At 40.3% G+C, this 7,915-nt stretch overlaps 1 non-coding gene across 1 annotated transcript; it reads right to left on the bottom strand.

The window, feature by feature from the left end:
• Positions 1-3,372: 3,372 nt before the first annotated feature.
• On the bottom strand, positions 3,373-3,445 carry trnar-ccg. The gene has a single exon. It is a non-coding gene; the product is annotated as a tRNA-Arg (tRNA).
• Between the last annotated feature and the right edge of the window lie 4,470 nt (positions 3,446-7,915).

Raw genomic sequence — 7,915 nt, 5'->3', positions numbered from 1 at the left:
AAATTCAGGAGTACTCGTTTGAGGACGTTGGGATTTTATCGTTTCCAATTCTGCTTTGGCATTAAAATAAACAGTTTTATATTTTGATTTTATATTTTTGATTTTATATTGTAATATACAGTGAATCATCTTTTTTTTTTCTTCCAAAAACTAATTCCCTTTCAAAGATGATGCTTATTTTTTGTACTTCTTAGCTCCTACTAATCCCAAATACCTAAAGATCTTAATCTTATCTTGAGGAAATTAATATGCATTCAAAACAAATGCTTGGGTCTCAGGTGGTTTAAGGGTCACAATCAACCATGTCATTGTATAAAAATCTGAACGTCTGTCCTCAAGAAGTTTAACCCCCATTCACACCTTGAGTCTGGGTTTTCAGCCATTCATGCGTCATTAGAGCTCAATTCATTGGTTTCCTCCATTTACAGGTAAGTAGACTCCAGTCATGTGAGTCCGAGATGGACATGAGTTGCAAAACCTCCTCATGTTTTTTATTTATTTATTTATTTATATGAACAACCTCCCCAGCTCCCCAAACATTTACTTAAACATTTACCCTCTAAACATACGAGTCTTCTCCTAAAGTATGTGTCACCAGTGCAATAAGCTCTGCCCCAAATAGAACACATTACCGCTGATTGAGTTACGTGTGCGACCAGCATCCACCTTGAACCCGCGCCCCTCTGTCGGCTAATCGTTTAACATATCCAAACACGACAGCTGTCCGCCCACATGCAGGAACAATCCAATTTTAAATTTGTCGGGAAAGTATAAGGAAGATAAATGGGCGCAGTCTAAAGGCGGTTGAGGGAGACAGAAGGAAAAGGCTGACGGACTTGGCACAGGATGTTAATTCAATTATGGACACTGGCCATCTCGCCGCTCTTATGTTTTTGCTAAGCCTATGAAAACAGTCGGGAGGACAGATGGATCTGGTTTTGTTCCAGCCGACAGAGCACGACAAGGAACGTCTTGTCTTGAACCTTTAGAATACAATATTTACATTAGACATAAACAAACACGCAACCTCGATATATCAGACAAGTGAAAATATATTTCTTGGTGAATTGGGGGAATTCACTGTGTTTGTACAAGTTTAACAAGAACAAGCCAGAAACAAAAGTCACACGCTGAGCTGGAAGGATTTCTGAAATGAATTTCATTGTTTTGTTGGTACAACTGAGGTGATTGAGACTGTATAAATATTTAAAGTAGAAGGAGAAAATCAGGAAACATAATCAACAAAATAGTTTGCAACCGGACCCCAACAATGAACAGATCCAATATTCATGGAAAGCTTTGAGGTCGTTTCTAATTAAGGACAAAAAGAAAACATAAACTGTGTATAAATATGGACAACGTGTCTCCACTTCTTCTCATTGGTCAAACTGAAACTATTTTCCCAGGGATGTGTTCAGCGCCATCTTTTCATTTAATTAACACTACGCTCTGTTTTACTCCCACATGTTAAGAGGAAATGTTGGATTACGCACTGTACTTCTGTTTGTTTAGAATATTATATTAACCTCCTCCATAAAAAACGATCCAATGCAAAACCGCATCTTGTTGTGTATACGTTGTAGTACATATCCTGGGCCTATGTGTGGCACTGTTTCTACTCAGACAAAAGAAAAATGTAGAAGAAGAGGCAGAGCATGTGCATAAACCCTGAGCAGCATATACAAACGTACAGTGCAGATTACAGTCAGTAATCTTTTTTTTTTTTTTAGCTCATTGTAGTGGCAAAGTAATAACCACCCAACAAGGGTCAACATCTGATGCAGCTCCATCACAAGCCTGTATTTCACCACTGATGTTGTTGTTGTTACGATTGTGTTCGAAAGAAAAAAAGGAACCGCACAGGCTCTGTATTTTAGGTCGGCCTAAACATGCAAAGCTTATGCTGTTTCACACATTCGTGTAAATGCGCCCGTAGTTTTGGGGAAGTCACATCCACTAACATGGAGCGGGTGGAGCTTTTGACCTATACTGCAGCCAGTCACCAGGGGGAGCTCTACTTGCTTACTGTCCAGAGTCGTATATTAGAGAGAATGTGGCCAACTAGTGGGAGTGAGCTATCCTGCTATGCTGATTAGTTCTGAGCTGGTCACGTGTTTCATGGGCGCCATGAATACCAATATTTGCCACCAATATTCACCCATAGAGAAGTGGCAATAACAGAGAATAAAATTGGATTAAAAGTTAAAATATGCCACAGTGCTCAGCCTACGGCTCCAGCACAGGATCAGGAAAACACGGGGAGAAAGTTATGGTAGCAGAAGATTAAAAGGAAGAACTGCCTGTCTCCATATTAGCCTATATGGGGTAAACGTAAATTTCTCTCTTTGACGTTCGTTAAGATTTTATATAAGAAATATAAAGTCAAACCATCATTAATATGAACCTTGATCGCAAAAAAAACCAACAAAGCTTAACAAATAAATTAAGTTTGAAGTTAACCTAGCCATATGCTAGCCTTATGCTAGCCTTATGCTAGCTAGTTATCCAGACCAAAGGCTTAGAAAAATAGCAGCTACTGTCATATACACTGTGAAACCCACATGTGAATGTAATTTATGTCCATGTAGATAGACAAATGTCATTGACATGTAACTTTGCCTAGGTTACTACTAAGTTTTATGGCTAGTGGGCTAAAGCTATTATGATAATACCAAATAACAGTAGGACTAGTTTAATTTTCACTATTTCCGAGTATTTATCATTTTTCTGAGTAATTTCAAACTTTTAACAGCGATGGATGAACATGGACACTGAGGAGAAGGTAAACACAGCTCCATGACTGATCAGGTGATTGGGCTATAAAGTATTTTACAGGCTCATTTAAGATATTTAAAGTAAGTAGACGCTGGGATATTTAACTGAGGCCTTTTACATATTGACAGATGTTGGCAATAACATTTATAGGCCCGTTAATGGTGAAAATGAGACATTTATTTCAAAGACCACATCCGCCCCATAGGGTTAGACTGTAGAATCTTCCCTTCCACGTAGCAAATTCCACGTCTGTCCAAATCATTTGAGTTGGACAGACTCTAATAAACGACTCTGTTACTCTGTCTCTGCGATTCATCATCTGTTTTAAACTAGTTACACAATTCATGTCACATCAGTAGGAAACAAAGTCTGATGACTGGAAAAACACAAGCTGCGATCAACTGTTTCTTGGCCTGAAACTCTGATGACCCTGACCCAGATGTTTCTGCGGTCACTCAGCTGTTTGGAAAAAGAAAGGGGTATGAGGTGGTCGACTGGCTGCAGCTCAACTCTGGTAAATAGTGCAGCTTTTACAAATGTCAAACACTAACATGTAACAAACACAACTGTTCAGGAAACAACAAACAGCTTTCAGTTCAACCCAGGTGGGACTTGAACCCACAATCCCCAGCTCCGGAGGCTGATGCCTTATCCATTAGGCCACTGGGTCATTGCGATGCTGCCCCGTGATGCTCGACAAAGTGTGCCACACATGATCAGCCCCTGAGCTGTTTTGCGTGGGTACCACATTGTTCTCCCATAAATGGAGCAAAAATCCACTTAGTTACAGCAAATTGACTCCGACTGTTGTGCGCTGCTGGGATTTAAAACATCCCCGTGGTTCCAAACGCAAACAAAATTTATGCAGCGTTGCAACAAAATGCACAAATGAGAGTGTATTCTTGAGCATTACCACATGAGATGGTAGTAAGATTTTGGCTGTAGTGTGGGTGTCATTCAAAAGTCCTTTCTCTTAATTCGTTGAGATTAAATAAACTGCAATACGATGGACTTGGCTATAGGCTGGTTTTGTCTTTGAAACTTTCTACATGCTTATCCAGAACAAACTTTTTTTTTTTCCTCCTCCCCCCTTCCAAACAAAGTGGATTCTGTGTTTTCTCTGATTGCTTCAGGGTCCACCCACATTTTTTTTATTCAGCGTATAAAGTGTGAAATGTGCAGCTGGCTCTGGGAAACCTCCTGGAAAAAAGGAACCTTCTGTCTGTGACAAAACGCTTCATCTAATTCAAGTGACCGTGACTCGCACGAGTGTCCGAATGTGCAACTTATAACTCATTATGTGCTCATTAGATTCAGAATTTCAAATTCGCAGTGAGAGCAAACCTCTCATTTCCTCCTCTGAAGAAAAGGATCCTGGTATGAGATTCAAGTATTTAGGCCAAATGTGAAGAAAAAATTCCCCAAAGGGGAATTAAATGATCCAGCACTTCCAAAGAACCTCGCTGACCTCAGTACAGTGACCAAGAAGGTCTCATATTTTACATTACACAACATGAACAGCCACGTCAAACCAGACAACCAAGACTGTAAGTGCTGCAGAGGAATGTTAACCTGACAGTGTGTTAGCCTCTTTGTGCGTGTGTGCGTGTATATATGATCATATCTACAAAATGAAAGCTGTTTCTTTCAACCTTGGCTCAGACAGTGTAAGAAGTTACCACGTCACATACATCTTAATAAACGAGGTCAAACACAAAATAAATTCCGCGCAGTCTTTAATATAGTTTTACGGGTACACCTAAAAGAATGTGTTCGTGTTTGTGTGTGTGTGTGTGTGGTTATAACTTTGTCCACAGAAACATGAAATCCACTTAATCTCCATCTACTAGTTTACTTGCAGTCCACGAGGCTGCAAGATTAAAGCGTCTTCACTGGCCTCGCTGAACCGTCAACGCTGGCCTTGCAGTATGATGTAAAGAGTGTCCTTGCGCACAATAGGATTTAAAAAACAATTTTTCAGAGTTACCAAAGAACCGAGTAAAGGCCGTGGAGGCACGGTACAGCTGGACATTCATCATCCCAGGTCAAAAGAAAAATAATCCCCCAGAACATTGTATTGTCACAAGATGGTTAATGTTATTTTAAAGATTCAAGAAGTTTATTGTCACATGTGCAGTGTATATGGTTTATTTATAAAGTTTATTTATATAGTGTAGAAACATATTTCCCTATATAATGATTTTTTTTTTTTTGCTCCCCACCCAAATGCCATAACAATTTAAAGAATCCTAGAAACAAAATATATACAGTAATGTGCAAAAGTGTTAGGCAGGCATGGAAAAAATGCTTTCAAAAACTGATTGTGAACAGAACCTTATACTTTATAGGTGCACTTGCACAAAGTCCGGGATTTTGTCAGATCGTAGACGCAGTGGTCGGCCAAGGAAACTTGCAGATGAAAAACACATCGAGCTTATTTCCCTCCAAAATCAGAAGATGTCCAGCAGAGCCATCAGCTCAGAACTGTCAGAAACCAGTGGGACCCAGGTACAACCACCTATTGTCTTCATGGAAGATTTTCAGCCAAAAATCCTTCCCTCTTATATGGAAACAAGGCCAAGAGACTCGACTATGCACGAAAACATAGGAACTGGGGGTTGGAAAAAACAGCAGCAGGTTCTCTGGACTGTTGTGAAATAAAATTTGAATAACAATTTGAAATATTTGTCTGTAGCAGAAGGCATTTTGTTCATTGAAGGGCTGGAGAGAGCTTCAATAATGAGTGTCTGCAGGCAACAGCGAAGCACGGTGGAGGCTCCGTGAAAGTTTGGGGCTGCATTTCTACAAATGGAGTTGGAGTTTCGGTCAGGATTAATGGTGTCCTCAATGCTGAGAAATACAGGGTGATACTTATCCATCATCCGTACCATCAGGGAGGAGGAGGATTGGCCCCAAATTTATTCTGAAGCAAGACAATGAGCCCGAACACACAACCAAAGTCTTAAAGAATTATGTTCAGAGTAAAGAAGAACAAGAAGTCCTGGAAGCCCTGATCTCAACGTCATGTCATCATGTGTCTGGGATTATGTGAAGAGACAGAAGGGTTTGAGGAAGTCTACATGCACAGAAGATCTGTGGTTAGTTCTCCGAGACCTACCAGCTGAGTTCCTTCAAAAACTGTGTTTAAGTGTAGCTAGAAGTCCATCCATGGTATTGTACCTTATCATTTATCTAAAGAGTGTATATATACTTATATTTATATTTCTTGTAGATTTGTTTAAAATTTTGTTTAAATTAGTTTTATTCTTGTTCTATTTTATTTTATACTTATTTTATGTGCAACTGAGCTTCTGTGACCAAGCAATTGCCCACGTGGATCAGTAAACTCTATCTAAGTCTAAAATACGACAATCACCTATTTTTCCATCCCTACATGTGACAACTCTCGACTCCCTGTGTTAAAATGTGCACACGAATCAGAGGGTCTGTCGAAAATGTGGAAATGTGTTTCAAGTCGGACAACAGACAGCTGCCAAGTTTGTGTCATAATACCGGGTTAAAGTGTCGCACAGTTCACCCAAAGCACGTCTATGTCTTCTGTTTTTCCTTTCAGTCTCCTCCATGTCTCCATTGCTCCCCTGGGCTCCTCTCCTCTCCTCCAGTGATGGGTTAAACAGCTGAAGGCTGTGTGTGTTTTCAGCGTGGTTTACATTTATCTTGGGAGTTGTGGTTAGACCGCGGGAGGAGGGTGTTTAGAGTGTGCAGAGGTCCAGACGGAAATATGAAGAGAGAAGGGAAGACAAAAGAATGACTAAGACAAACAATTAGATAAGGGGAAAAAATGTAAGACTGTGAAGAATGTGCTGTTTTTGTGCTGATGTAGTGTTGTATTGTGCTCTTTGTTTAGGCTTACCCTACTTTTAATTTCTGCCACTTTAAAGATACCAGCTTCACCGTATATATTAAGAATAAATGACCAACCAGAATAAATACTGCTATATTAAAGTGTGTTAATTTAATGTTCTGCTGGGAAACCTTTGGACCTGGCATCCATGATCCTCAGAGACTCCTCAGAACCCAAAGACCCCCACTAACAACAACCTGTTGTCAGTCATTCATTGGGTAGGGCTACACACTGATCAGGCATAACATTATGACCAGGAGAGGTTAATAACATTGACCGTCTTGTGACGAAACATTTGGATCACGTATCACGTATGATTCACAGAGATTATCCTCCCAACCTCAACCCATAGGACCCAAAGGCCCCCACCAACAACATCATGTTACCAGACACCACCCTCAGAAGGCCCATGTCCATTCTTTAACCTACACAATATTAGGGAGGTGGTCATAATGTTATGTCTGGAGTTTTTGCATTAGCACAGCTATTGCACATAGCACTAGTCTCTAATTTAAGAGCTGGTATCTACACTCCACCTTTGTCAGTTGTCTCACACTAAATTAAAAACAAGTCTGTGTTTCTGATAACCTTTGGCTGGAAAAAAACGTGACATTTTCAGCCTTGAAAGGAGGCCTTTGAGGTAGCAGCCTATAGTCCCTGACACAGGAGACAGCTTGTTTATGTATGCGTCATGTAATGGGGATCAGATGTGTCTAGTTTCCAGCTGAGAGCCCACGGCTCTTTCTTTTCTTGCTGACCATGATGCGTTATTTGGACATGTCCTTAGGAAATGTAGACTATAGACCCCCTTCACAGTTTGTAAACAATGTGACATTTTTTGAGGGGCGGGGCTTAGCTGGAGGCAACACATCTCAAACACTATAGCCTGTAAACGGTGGTTAGCACATTCCAATGTTTTGGCAAGAATGGACGAGGAAAACACATATTTTAGAGAATATACTAATACACTCACTGTCTGAGACTGTGAGTGTTATTTTAAAAAGTTTACTCTGATTGATGGGACTATATTCACTTACTGCTACACTCTCACTACCTGGATGGAGGATTTGACCAAAGGAGGACACAGAGGGGACAAAGTCTGGTCTGTCTTTATCAAGTAAAGCCTCTCCAACAGACATATTACAAGTACAGTTACAAGTAAGTGGAACCACCATAGACTGCAAAAAGCAAATGCAACTTCTGCTTGGACACCCCTGTAACACAGTTAGCTCGCGGTTAGTATTAGCATTATCGGGTAAAAAGAATCCCCCAAAG

Source organism: Mugil cephalus, chromosome 2, assembly GCF_022458985.1.
Source record: "Mugil cephalus isolate CIBA_MC_2020 chromosome 2, CIBA_Mcephalus_1.1, whole genome shotgun sequence".
NCBI classification, from domain to species: domain Eukaryota; kingdom Metazoa; phylum Chordata; class Actinopteri; order Mugiliformes; family Mugilidae; genus Mugil; species Mugil cephalus.
This window is presented reverse-complemented; position numbering and strand designations above follow the sequence as displayed.